General features: G+C 32.7%; 1 protein-coding gene across 2 annotated transcripts in view; it reads right to left on the bottom strand.

Moving 5' to 3' along the window:
- Positions 1–15,334, bottom strand: part of LOC149786137 (ubiquinone biosynthesis O-methyltransferase, mitochondrial-like) — a 30,250-nt gene that overhangs the window by 14,110 nt on the left and 806 nt on the right. The gene's annotated exons all lie outside the window — the stretch shown is intronic.

Raw genomic sequence — 15,334 nt, 5'->3', positions numbered from 1 at the left:
CAAAATGTAGTCATGGTTGTGGGTAACGGTAATAAATCTTAGTCAAAATATAGTAATGGTTGTGGGTAATGGCAATATATCTTAGACAAAATGTAGTCATGGTTGTGGGTAATAGTAATATATCTTAGTCAAAATGTAGTCATGGTTGTGGGTAATGGTAATATATCTTAGTCAAAATGTAGTCATGGTTGTGGGTAATGGTAATATATCTTAGTCAAAATATAGTCATGGTTGTGGGTAATGGTAATATATCTTAGTCAAAATGTAGTCATGGTTGTGGGTAACGGTAATAAATCTTAGTCAAAATATAGTAATGGTTGTGGGTAATGGCAATATATCTTAGACAAAATGTAGTCATGGTTGTGAGTAATAGTAATATATCTTAGTCAAAATATAGTAATGGTTGTGGGTAATGGCAATATATCTTAGACAAAATGTAGTCATGGTTGTGGGTAATAGTAATATATCTTAGTCAAAATGTAGTCATGGTTGTGGGTAATGGTAATATATCTTAGTCAAAATATAGTAATGGTTGTGGGTAATGGCAATATATCTTAGACAAAATGTAGTCATGGTTGTGGGTAATAGTAATATATCTTAGTCAAAATGTAGTCATGGTTGTGAGTAATAGTAATATATCTTAGTCAAAATATAGTAATGGTTGTGGGTAATGGCAATATATCTTAGACAAAATGTAGTCATGGTTGTGGGTAATAGTAATATATCTTAGTCAAAATGTAGTCATGGTTGTAGGTAATGGTAATATATCTTAGTCAAAATGTAGTCATGGTTGTGGGTAATGGTAATATATCTTAGACAAAATGTAGTCATGGTTGTGGCTAACAGTAATATATCTTAGTCAAAATGTAGTAATGGTTGTGGGTAATAGTAATATATCTTAGTCAAAATGTAGTCATGGTTGTGGGTAATGGTAATATATCTTAGTCAAAATATAGTAATGGTTGTGGGTAATAGTAATATATCTTAGTCAAAATGTAGTCATGGTTGTGGGTAATGGTAATATATCTTAGACAAAATGTAGTCATGGTTGTGGGTAATAGTAATATATCTTAGTCAAAATGTAGTCATGGTTGTGGGTAACGGTAATAAATCTTAGTCAAAATATAATCATGGTTGTGGGTAATGGCAATATATCTTAGACAAAATGTAGTCATGGTTGTGGGTAATAGTAATATATCTTAGTCAAAATGTAGTCATGGTTGTGGGTAACGGTAATAAATCTTAGTCAAAATATAATCATGGTTGTGGATAATGGAAATATATATTAAGTCAAAATATATTCGTAACTGTGGGTAATGGGAATATATCTAAATCAGTTTCTCAGTAAAGTTTGTACGAAGGATTTCCATTTTCCTCTCCTGATACAAACTGACATTGCAATGTTTATAAGCATATTCTAAATGACATTCCATGTGACAAAGCTAAGCTTCTTACAGGAAAAAACCTAGACATTACCCTAGTAAATGGACATGCACTGTTTCTACTTGCAATAACCTAATGTTATCTGAAATAAAAGTCATATTAGCTAAATGACATATCTATGTAATTTTATGGCCTGTTTTTCCTAAGTAGCAGTGTAAATATATTTTTGAAATAATTTGTACCATTCAAAGCAAAATTATAATTCTGAGTCCCTAGTTTTATGTTTACTTTGATACCTCCCAAATATAAATCAGAATCATACTGTTTTAGGTCAATCTGTATCACTGTACCAAGAATCTAACAAGATTGATGAAAAAACCATGCTGCTATGAGGTGTAACTTCAACTGCACCAAACAGACTCAGTACAAGACTGATCAACAAACCAGGCAGCTATGAGTTGAACTTCAACAGCAACCTGACAGACTTGAGAGACAAATTCATGGACTGTGAGGTTGCAAGTTGCACCCAGACCACTATCACATCAGACAAGACATTAAATAAAACAATAGCGAACACTTCAAAGAAATAAGTTTGATTAATCATTAGATACAGTGTGTTAATACTATTTATTACAAAAATTGCATTTTTTGAAAACTCAAATTAGTAAATCCAATTATTTAATGCTAAATAAAATTAACAGTATTTTAGTGTATAATAAGTATTTTTAATTACCTGATTACTGCAGATTTTAATTAGCTTACCTGTTGATAAGTGATTCAATTCCTATAAAAACTGGATTAACTTTAATGAAGTACATATCTGTACTGGTGTTTTTTTTCTTCTTTCTAAGCTTTCTGGAGACAGAACTGACGACATCCATTGGAGCTTTTTATTCGAGTCCAATCAGTTTTCTCTCAAACAACCTTGATTCCTGGGGCAATGACCAATGTCGGTATTCAGTGCACAGAACTTAATCCTCACATCTTTAAGAACAGACTCTAAAGAGTTCCCAGACATGTTGCTTGATTTTAACTTCAATTTTCAAGATGCTCTTCAGGTGTGAGGAACATCAAATAAAATAAAAATATTTACTGCATCTGATGTTTCCTTGGCTCGAGTATTAGTCTCTCATTGTCTTTAAACTGTTTTTGTTTTCTCTGATATATTTTAGGTATGAAGAGGAATTCACACTTCACGATGCTTACCATTTATTGCTATGTTTTAAGTAGAATATTATCACCATACAAAAATTGTCCACTCTTAAGTGAGGCATAACTAGGACAAATGTCCTAATGCAATGTTGGCCAGTCAAAATCACTGACATAGAATGTCATATAAATATCAGTTTACAAGACATTGTCAAAAAATTTAGACCTATGTGACTCCAAGAATATAATGTATCATTCGAAATTAATCTCAGACCTGGTGCTCAATAAAAGCATTCAAGGTGTAAAATGTGTGTATCCATCATTAGCAGTAATGTAAAGCATGTATTGTGAAATATCCAACAGTAAGTATATAAAAAAAAGGAAAGAATATATATCCTTCACAATGAAAATGGAGTTGTCTGTTGTCTTGTCACCTCCCTGTGGCCATCTTGGAGAATCTGAATACTTATTGCATTTAAATGTAAGTTTTTGTATGAGCAAGATAATTCCCAGCAAGGTCAAAATGGCAGCTGATTATTACAGCAGTCATCCCTGATAGTAATTAAGGCCTTTTTGCTATCCTTAATGTTTATCAAATGACAGTACACTACAATTCATTCCTTAATATCTATCATATGACAGTGCACTACAATTTTCAACTCATTCCTTAATATCTATCATAAGACATTGCAGTATGATTCAATTCATTCCTTAATATCTATCATATGACAGTGCACTACAATTCAGTTCAATCCTTAATATCTATCATATGACAGTGCACTACAATTCAGTTCAATCCTTAATATCTATCATATGACAGTGCACTACAATTAAATTCATTCCTTAATACCTATTATAAGACATTCCAGTATGATTCAATTCATTCCTTAATAGCTATCATATGATAGTGCACTACAATTCAGTTCATTCCCTAATATCACATGACAATGCACTACAATTAAATTCATTCCTTAATATCTATCATAAGACATTCCAGTATGATTCAATTCATTCCTTAATACAATAACCCCTAGCGACGACTTTATGGGGCAGGAGGTAGTAGCCTACTGCCGAGCTCTGTAGCGTCATGGTCATGCATGATACACTAAAGTGGGTGGTATTATAGAAAGGTAGACAGATGTAGCTCTACAATGATACCAAATAATCTGGAATATCTAGTTGCACTACAAAATACAGATAGAAAAACCTCATTTTTCGGACCCGACCTTTTTTTAATGCAAAATTTGCACGTGGTTGGAATCTGATTTTGTGCTCGGATTTTAGACTTTTTGATCTCAGATCTAAGGCAAACCGGTATGAACTGCAAACAGACAGATAAGCCTTTGCAAAAAGTAGGATAAGATGGGCATTTGGAATAAAGAGTGGTCTCCATACAAAAATAATGGCTCCGCTTAGAAAAAAAAAGAAAAGAAAAAAGAAGTCCAACTTTTAGCCTTCTGCTCATGCACGAGTCAAATAGCCAATGAAAAATGATGTTTCTAACACAACCAGGCAGTATGTTATTGAAAGATGACTGGGGATTTCGTGTTTTCGAGTCTATTCAGAAACAGCTTTCAAAATGTGTTTCCTACTCGATTTTCAGGCAAAAATGGCAAAAACCTCCAGGGGTTAATGTGTTAATACCTATCATATGACAGTGCACTACAATTCAGTTTATTCCCTAATATCACATGACAATGCACTACAATTCAGTTCATTCCTTAATACCTATCATATGACAGTGCACTACAATTCAGTTCATCCCTTAATACCTATCATATGACAGTACACTACAATTCAGTTCATTCCCTAATATAACATGACACTGTGCTACAATTCAGTTCATTCCTTAATACCTATCATATGACTGTGCACTACAATTCAATTCATTCCTTAATACCTATCATATGACTGTGCACTACAATTCAATTCATTCCTTAATATCTATCATATGACAGTGCAGTATGATTCTTTTGTAGTTGTTGTAGGGTTTAACGCCATTTTTCAGCACATGATAGGCTATACATGGCAGCCAGTAGTAATGGTGGAGGAAGAACACGGGAAAACCCCAGAAAGAACCACCGGCCCACGAGAAGCTACTGGCAAGCTTTCTCACATACCCACATTGGCTGAATCTGAGACTCGAACCCATGCAGACAGAGGTGAGATGGCAGTGATCCATAATGAAGAGCACTTTAGACCACTTGGCCACTCGTGGCCCTGCAGTATGATTCAATTCATTCCTTAATACCTATCATATGACAGTGCACTACAATTAAATTCATAATGTTATTTATAATCTATATTACAGCTCATTTTACTTCTCATTTCTCCAAACAACATGGTGGAGGTGGAGTGAACATGAAAAGGATTAAGAAAAGTCCATCCACACTCATCCAAAATGCCTGATGTAGTTGCCATGGCTTCACATAAAGAAAAACAATGCATACCATATTTTCATGCAGTCACATCCAGCAACCACTATGAAGAAACATGGTATTAATAAAGTGGGCATAACTTACTTATCAAGCATGCCCTAAAGAGCTTCACTAAGAGAGAGAGTGTGTGTGTGATTTGGATTTTCAACATAGCTTTAACAATTTTTCAGTCATATCGCTACGATGTCTGCAGTGTATAGCGATGTCTAGCACCGGGACATCATACTGCAGACATGTAGCATGAATGTCCCACCCAGTCACATTATCCTAACACCAGGCCGACCAGTCCTAACACTAACCTCTTAATGCTGAGTGCCAAGTGAGGCAGCTGTTAGTACCATTTTTGTAAGTCTTTGGTATGACTCGGCCAGGGATCGAACCCACTACCTTCCTCATCCGAGGTTGATGCTCTAACCACTAAGCCACTGGAGCGGTCAGAGAGAGAGAGAGAGAAAGAACATGGTTGGGAACTGAGTTATCTAAATTGTTGCCTTTATAAATTCATAACAAAAACTAAATTTAGAAAACCTCAACATTATACAATAATGTGCAACCTTTATTAACATTATACAATGGGTGAAACTGCTCATTTTCATGAGTTTTCTTTAAAAGTACAACATTAATGGAACCACTAACAATTTCTTTATTATTAAATATTTATGAATAATAAATGCAATTCTTTGATTATTAAAACATGATATATTTAGAATAAAGTTGCTAAAATCATTACATGGAAAAGCTTGCAAGACCTGTATCACTAATCATGTGAAAAACCTGAATGCAGAATGAAAGCCGCCTGACAAAATTATGTAAGAAGTATCTCAGTAATAAATGTATTAATTGTCAGAGACAGAAGGGGGAGATAGGATGTGAGCAATTGCCAAAAGCCAATTAAAAGGAGTAATGATAGGAGGCTAAACAGGTATCTCAATTCCATTTCAAAATCATAAAAAAATGATATAACTTCAATTAGTGATATTTTCATCAGCTATGTGTCAAATGAAAATTAAAAAATTATATAAATACCATATATTTGACAGAAAGCTCCATATGCAGCCACTATTTTAAAAAATATGTCATCAAATTAGTACAACATGGTTTTCTTCACAAGCATGTCGATCTGAAACAGATGCATTGACAATAAAGTCCCACTGTGGGTGAAGAAATTCATAACTAAATGTACATGAAAATATGTACACAGGTATCTTTTTTTGTTAAAAAAGTAAATGAAAGGCTCCATATACAACATTGGGAGAGAGAATATGCTGTGAATGGTCACCAAATATTTGCTGAAAGAATACCAATTACATCAAAAAGTGAATGTCATAATTTTAAATTAATCATTATTGGGGTTAATTAAAAAGTAAACCATGGGAATAAATGAGATAATGAGAACAAATGGTAAAAGGATCATGGGGCTAAAGGATGAGGTGCATTTTGCCCTAGCATCATGAGAGAAAAAATATCAAGACTTTATTTTATTATCAGCTAAATGTCAACTGAATCCTCAAATTTCATGGAGAGAGAGAGAGAGAGAAAAGCTTTATGCAAAATTACCAAAGACAGAAAACTAAATGACTGTGCTTAAAAACTTGATAAAATCTATATAAAACAATCCAAGACATGGGACTGATTTTTTTTCATTTGCAAAATTGAAAATGTATACATGATTTGATGTATGTTTGGTTTGATATGGTTTGGGATTGTATGACACAGCAACACATAAATTCAAGGCCAGGTCATACAGGCAACCTACCATGTATCCCCTTTCCCCCCATCTAAAAGTGTGGACAATTACAGGTTCTGAGGCAAGTGGAGATGGTTGGCTGATTCACCTACTATGGGGTGTCCCTACAAAAGGCATTTTAAATATTTCTTTGCATAGGAAACACAAAAATTAAAATAGTACTACCAACAATGACTCAGTACAGAGCTTATATAGCTACACAATTTCCAATAAATAAGTACACAAAATAAACCAGTTACTTACTTACCATGGGAGATTTTGATTTTTTATATTGAGATTTGCAAGTTTTAAAGATCGTACAATTTATGTCAAAACAATTAAATTCAAGCGAGCAAACTATAAATGATGGTGCAAGAAGTTACTCCTTTGTTAGAAAATAAAATCTATAAATCTTTGATTGCAACTTAATTATCACAGAGGGAGAGAGGAATTAGTCTTGGAATCACGACAATTTTCTCCACATCATTTTTATTGCAGTAAGAAATTTAATTCAATTTAAATGTGAACAATTAACAAGCTTCTGCTGTTAACTGCTGGATTATAATTGGGCTGTTAAATACATCTCGCAATGTCAGATGGTTTTGTGTATTATAAATGAGCAAAGAGTGACATCTTCGTTTGATGCTAAATTTTTTTCAGTATTTTATAACTGCTGACAATGGTCACTGCTTTAATTTTAGTAGAACATCCACTAAAATTAAGTCTCTCTTTGGGACAAACCATTTAATTGGGAGAACAGGATACTTAAAAACAACTGTCTTTCTCCGATTTAAAAAAAGATTTTGCTCCAAATTAATTTGGCTTCAAATTAAAAAAAAAATCTTTTAATGAAAGAAAACAAAAACATATCCCAGTAAAAAAAAAAATCCTAACTCCAACCCACCCACCCTGTAAGATAATAATAAGTTCCTTAAAGTACACATGCTGTAGGTCCTATTGCATCAGAATCTAGCTGGCTCAAAGATGTGCATATTTTTGCTGTGAACATGTTCAGCGTGTCCCAATATTACTGCTTAAGGTCTAAGTATGTGGTTTGCATTTCCGAGTCAGAGTTTTCTGTTCTGTTCTTTAATTTAAACAGCTGTGGTTGTCATTTGGAATTCAACTTTCTAGATCTTCGGAGGACTACTTTTCCTTTGTGACATTAAGATAAATTTATATTCTCCAAGAAAAGCTTAAAGGTGTGCCTCTCATCAAGTCAAGGCATAAGTTTGTTCAGATTTCTGATAATAATTAAAAAATGTAAAATGCCTTTACAGGTCAGTAGTCTGCTTTCCAATGATCATGATGTAAAATTCTTGGGCTACACTGTTTAAACTAAATTGGGAATGCACATGAATTTTTGACACCAGCAAAAACTGCAAATAAAAGAATTGAACAGAAGCCAATTTACCTTTTCTAAACACACCAGGGGTCATGCTACCAGGCAAAGAGGGTGACTAAGTTGCCAAAAAATGTAAACTTTGCTTTCCTCTCGTAGAAAAGCAAAAATGACTTTGCCCTGTAATTTTCTAGAGGAACATTGAATAACCCTACTTTTGAGATGCTCCCTTGCCTTAGATTGAATAACCCTACTTTTGAGATGCTCCGTTGCCTCAGCCAGGTTAGTTCCAGTATTATGTTATAGCTCAAGGCAGAATGCAGGCTTCAAGCCATGAAATAGTTGGTGTTGATATCAATTGTGCCAACAAACTCCTGCACGTTCACAGGCATATGTTTAAATAGCTGATTGACCATTAACCCTTTCCTGAGTAAGTCAGCAACTATCAGTATCACTGCCTGAGTTCTGCAAGTTATCTTTTGATGATAAAAACATACAAACTTATGTTTCAAAACTTAAACTTAAGTAAATAGCAAAATTTGTGTTTTAAGAATAGAATGGTAACATGAATATTTCAACTGCCACATGTACATTATTTTCTTCATAAAAATCAGTTTGTAACCGTAAGTGTACCTGAAATGGGAAATAATAAATAATGGCAGACATCGCTGAGTCTGGGAAGTACCACTTTATTTATCTCTTTTCGAACACCATTGGGCAAATATATTCAGGAAAAAAAATAATTCATAGAAAACAGAGTCTAAATATTAGGCTATTGAAGATTAGCTTTAAAATACAATTATGTAGTTCAGAAAAATACAGGACGATGCTATGTTGTGGAATTCGAGAGATGCTGTTTGGTCATAGTTGTATTCCGAGTACACTCATTTTTGTGAAAATAATTAGAAAAACAAACCCAGCAAAGTAATTATTATTTAACCAATGTGTAACATTATTACAAGTACATAGACAAATAATAATACCTTATATTTGCAATCCTATCAATGTACTGTTGTAACAATGCTATTAAGTGAGTGGTTGCATCAAGAAAACTCCGTCTAAAAAAAAAGATGCACTTGAATGTTGTCTGCATCAATTTGGTTGAAAAAGGGGGTTTAGTTTACTTATATACTGGCTTTAATTCTTCAGTGTGCTATCGATGAAGTTACGGTCAAGTTTTATCGGCAACAAAGAAATTAGGATGAATAGTATGATCTGAAAGACACGTTCATTTGATCTCATGTACATGGTACAGGAGATGTTTCAAACACATTTTTAAATCTTTCAACTGCCATTTCATAGTGAACTTTCAGAAAGTAAAAAGAAAAATTCTTGATTAAGTGTAGTTGATTAAGCATTTGAAATTGAAATTACATCTAGTTACTCAGTTAAAATGTATTACAATGTATAGCTTCTGTTTTCTTTTAAGTTATCTTGCCAAAATACACTGCATACGAATATGATAGTTTTTAAACATGCACCAAATGTGTTTATAATAATAGATACAATGTTAAATGCAAATATGCATACTGGGAAATAGAGAGCATAATTCAAATAAGAGAAACAAATATACATACATACATACATATATATATATATATATATATATATATATATATATATATATATATATATATATATATATATATATATATATATATATATATATATATATACTGCATGTCTTGCTTTGCTCCCACTTTTCCCTGTTCAGCTCTCACTTCTCCCTGTTCTCCCCAAAAGGAGATGTCACTGTTCAATAAAATTCAAGTCTAGCTTTCCCTATAGTTTGTACCTATATATTTTTGTTTTTGTAATTAATACATGAAATGAATATACAACTCTTCTGAAATGATTTTCGTTATTGTCCATATACAGAAAGAAAAGTGGGTCTACAAATTGTATCCGAGCGTAAATCACTCTGATGTATCAGTCACTCCATAGGTAGTCATCAGGTATGGTCTATTCAAATGTCAACCAGCAATGTCATCCAGCCCCCTCTGCATTTGTGATTTTATACATATTTACCACTCTACCATGGAGCTTCATTATGGAGATAGCATGAAGGGGATTAAATGCCCACCATAATGCATTGAAAAATTAATCACCTCATGAGCTGTACTGTATACTGTATCAATTTTATCTTTCATTAATATTACATATGTATTATTTTTTCATCTCTTTGTCCTTGCATATTTACATTTTTCTGCATGTATGCCTGAATCCTAATTGTGTGTTTGCCAACCTTTAAAAATGCATGTTTCATGTCTGTATGTATTTTTGGATTAAAATCTTGTGGTGTAAACAAATTTCTCTGCATGGAATTTAAATACATGCATGAATGTAAGGAATTATATGTACACATGTATCCTTAATTTAATTATTATTGTTCTATATATCTAAACCACTCCGGTAGCCTAGTGGTTAGAGCATCCACCTCAGATGTGGGAGGTTGTGGGTTCGATCCCCGGCTGAGTCATCCCAGAGACTTATAAAAATGGTACTAACATCTGCCTTGCTTGGCACTCAGCATCAAGAGGTTAGTGTTAGGACTGGTCATCCTGGTGTCAGGATAAAGTGACTGAAAAATTGTTAAAGCTATGTTAAAATCCAAATCACACACTCTATATATCTATAAATATGCTGATGCAGTCACACTTGACTATTAAGCAATGGGTGGTGTGTGGTCAAAGATACAGTAATGATGATTGCGACAGGACAGTCACAAGATCAATGATAGCGAAGAAAGAAATAAGTAAAAGAATGTATGTATCTTTTTGTACGTTCATACTCACAACAATCTGGCTACCATAGCGGCAATGAGATAATGAACCTCAACCAACATAGCCCTGAGAATCACTAGGTCTTACTTTAAGCTGACTAGTTCATAAGAATGTGATTTAGGAAAGCTCCTGCTTGTAAGATACCAAGTCATGAGCTTCTGCAATTACTGACGGTAATTTGTTCCAAGTTCCTATATTGGAAGATGCTGACCTTGAAACAATTTGACAATGTTGACTCTAGTTGGAATTTTCTCCTGTGGTTTGGCTATATGCTTGGGTCAGGTATTTGTCTGCTGGTATGTCCACTAGGTTGTTTGCTATCGTGTACAACATGGTTCGCCTAGATTCGAGTGATTCCCAATGGAAATGATTCAATATTGCACTGACACTGCTAGTGGTACGATATCTATTTGTGGTGAATCTAGCAGCTCTCCTATGAACCAATATTTAATTTATTAGGTCGTTATTATGTCTGTTCCACACAGCTGAGCAGGTTGAACCAGAGTGTTTATAGTTGGTAAAATAGTTCCAGTGATGTAATGGTTTTTTTTTATGATGTAAACTTTGGCTACTGGCCTATCACTACATATGATAGCAACTGAGGATGACGCTAGAGGGTGCGATCAATATTTAGATTTTCTCAAAATGTCAACCTCATTACCCTTGGTACTGTCTCTGCTTTCCCATGTAAAAAGGCGACATTATTAAATCTGAATGTATTCAACTGTCTATATTTAGCGTACATGACATTGGGCCTTCTGTACAGCATATTCAGCAGAAATAAATGAGAATATAATTTGTCAAAATGTAGTAAAACTAAATAAACAAAAATATATACACTGACCTACGACTACTTTTTAAATACTTTGGAGACAATTTAACAATGGGTCCATATAAATATAAAGAATGGCAACAACACAGCATAAACCAAGTTAAAAAACACACAAAAACTCATTTTATGACAAAGCAGACATTTATACAAAGGAATCAAATTAAACACACGTTTTCATCTATTGTACTAAATGTATTAAAAACGTTAGGTAAAAGATTTGGTGTGTAATGAATTTTCCAGCTTAGACTTGTACAGTTTGTATTCACAAATGATGGATGATATCTAACCTAGAGGCATTGGTAGGCCTATTTGATTAAAAATTTTCATGTTTAGGATAGGCACAAAAAGGTAAAATGTAAATTATTTTGAAGAAAATCAAACCAATTTATAGCATTTATTTTGAAAATCAACTATTCTGATTACTGACATTATAAGGAACAAACAATCAATCTGTATCATATCACTTTAATTAAAACAATAAAATAAACATAAATATTTCGTGAGAACTCTGTGCCAGTTACTGATCTCACAATCTCTGATTTCACAATTTAATACTACTTCATGAACTGTGATTTATTGATAATTAATGAGTCCAAGTGGGATTATACATAAGGTTAAAACATTTTTTAAAACTTTTAAACAATTATTTTTCCACAAACCGATTTTTTCTAACAAAAAATTATCAACCTATATCTTACTTACCGAATTCGGTACATGTTTAAGATTAATGTGAGTTATTTGACTTTATGAATATATAAAGGCATTAGGTGTACAGACACAGACAAATGAAGACGTACTTAATAAGATACATACACATATCATTTACTGTTGTATAGTTTTAATTGTATGCTTCAAATATATAGTGTTAACTTTCAAATATAAGGCACCATCGCAAAAAGGCAAGGTTAGAAGCACAGAGCAAGGGTGTGAAGATCGGTAAAATCACAAGCGATAATCAGCCAAAAATACTAACTTTTTTATTTTGCATTTTCACACAGTTCTATTGGGTTAGATCGATTTAGACTGATGAGAAACCTATAGTTTGATATCAAATTTGTTTAAGATTGGTATGACTTATTTGCCTATATAGAAAACATTTGTATAGGCAGGCATTAGGTGCATGGACAGACAAATGAATACGTATTTAATAAGATAGATACACATATTATATACTGTTGTATAGTTTTAATTCTATGCTTTAATTCTTCACTGTTCTATTTCTATAAAAAATCAGAGCCACATCTTTAACAAAATCTCTATTCAGCCAAATTAAACGAGGTGCATTTCGTGTCATACATTAGATAGTAAAGAGTTTGACTACCTGATGGTCATGCATCGTCTGCAGAATTAAGTATTGTCATTTATTTATAACTTGGAACTAATTTTACATTGCATAGGTTAGCACATGCAAAAGCTATATTCTTTTGCTAAAACCCTTAATTATGCGTGTAGTCATCATGTAGTACTGGATTTTGAACTGATTCAATGACCATTTTATCTACAAACAAATGCAGCCTATGCACGAATTTACATATTTTAATTTGTTTATTGTTTTTAGTTTTTTACGACATAAATGTGTGATATAATTATGATACCTGATCACACGACATTGCAAATCAATTGCACCAGGTGAATTTCATAACATGATGTAAGTTAGTCTTCACATCAGATGGGACAAGAATGGATTCACGTGTATATAGTGTATTGCACTTTCTGTGTGAATACTGTTTTAAAATGACTCAATTACTATAATGTTATATTGTCCATGTGTTGTTTTCTCTTTTCAATGTCTATTTCCACTCACCGTTGTATTAAGGTATTGTCAACCAAAAATTGGAATCTTCTTATTATTAATTGTAATATATTATACTTCATTTAATAATAATGCAGTAAATTCAAACAGGTTATTGGCTAGTAAAGTCTAGTAATTTATGCCAGCCATCATACACATGGATCCAACATGCCGAGTTAAAAGACGCCCAATTTTCGATAATGGCCACTTGATTTGCAACATCTGCGACTATATATAGCAAAATTAAATCCCGCCCCTTCATCTGCCTAGATCAGAAGGTATTTGATAAAGTTAACTACAAATTCATATTCATAACTTACATGCACATTTCAAGCCAGATTTAATATTTGTAGTGTATATACATCTTGCCATGGTTTATCTTTTACAGTGAAAGTACATCACATATATATATTTATTATTGTTAATAAATATTTGATAGACACATAAGGATACACATTTAAAATTTATATTAAACTAAATATAGTATTTTTTATAATCAGCGAGCTTGGATAGCACTCATTTTGTTTTAGTGAAGTATTTGTTCACTAAAGCAAAGCTCATTTTGTTTTAGTGAAGCATTTGCACATCTTACTTTGTCACCAATAACATTTATTAAAATTTGTTGGCATATGCAAAATAAACGGACACAACTAAGGGTACGTATGTAGAAATGTTTATTAAAACAAGAAAGAAATTTTTTTGTGTGCAAATCACGGGCATTGAAAGCTAAATTTTATCCTGAATAATTGTTCCTTGTAGCAGTTTCCAAATGTCAAACAGTAGAAAAATCATCACTGTTCAAGACACGTGATGATATGCATATAGTATTGAACATGACTTTCGAAGCGTCTGCATACGTACCAGTAGGACATTCAACAATCAGTATTGGTAGCATATCTAGGCATAGAAAAGTTAATTTAATAAAGTTTGCAAAAGCAAATCAGTTGAACCCATTCGAAAGAAAAAATATTTAATGTTTCAGTTCAATGCATTTTACCTACCCCCCATATCTATATTCTCTCAGTTCTAAATATTTCAAAACCATAATATATTTATCTATGTATATACACATGCATATATATGAATTCTAACCCTTCCTTTCAATCTTGCGTACATATTTATCTTCATTTATTATTTACACACATCTTTTTGATAACTTTAATTATGGGCATATGATTTTAACTGTAAAACAAATGGAACACAATTTCCTTAACGTCCCATTTTATTCTGCCTAATGTTTAAATTTTAGTTGTGATATGTTGTCATATAATGAGTCAAGTGCAGGTTTCCCAAAAGCAACTTCAGTTCCATTGAATTTGCATTGGGCAAACTGACTTATGACATTTGTGTTGCTTTGGTGTCAACCAACATTTTTAGAACTCTTATTTTTTTTATTTTAATAGATGAATTGACAATTTAGATAGGTTTCATATTCTTAAGTTTTTATTTTGCACTATCTAGACTTGATGCATATTTTTGCTATAATGCTATTTCACATTTCCCAACTGGCTGGTAATTTCTGATTGTGTCAATAAAAGAGGTCACAAAGTTGCAAAACAGTACCTGAGGTTTTGATTTCGGCAAAATAACGTAAACTTATATTTTAATAAGATTTGAACATTTAAGCTCATGTATCTGTCTGTCTATAGTTTTAATTGCAGATAAATTAGTTCCTAAGCTTTTAAATAATTATCTTCTCATGTTTTTGCAGGACAAGCACAATAAGAAAAAAAAATATTCAGGTTCTCAGTTTGTGTATAATTAGTCCTCACAATGATGGTAAAGTAAGAGTAGTCCTCATAATGTTTAAAGAAGTATACGGCAAAAATGTTGTTATTATAGGGTTTAACACCATTTTTCAGTACGATATAGGCTATATATGGTGGCCA

This window comes from Sinohyriopsis cumingii, chromosome 12 (genome assembly GCF_028554795.1).
Source record: "Sinohyriopsis cumingii isolate HCF-2022 chromosome 12, ASM2855479v2, whole genome shotgun sequence".
Taxonomy (NCBI): domain Eukaryota; kingdom Metazoa; phylum Mollusca; class Bivalvia; order Unionida; family Unionidae; genus Sinohyriopsis; species Sinohyriopsis cumingii.
The sequence above is the reverse complement of the archived record's forward strand: the minus strand, read 5'-3'. Positions and strand labels throughout refer to the sequence as shown.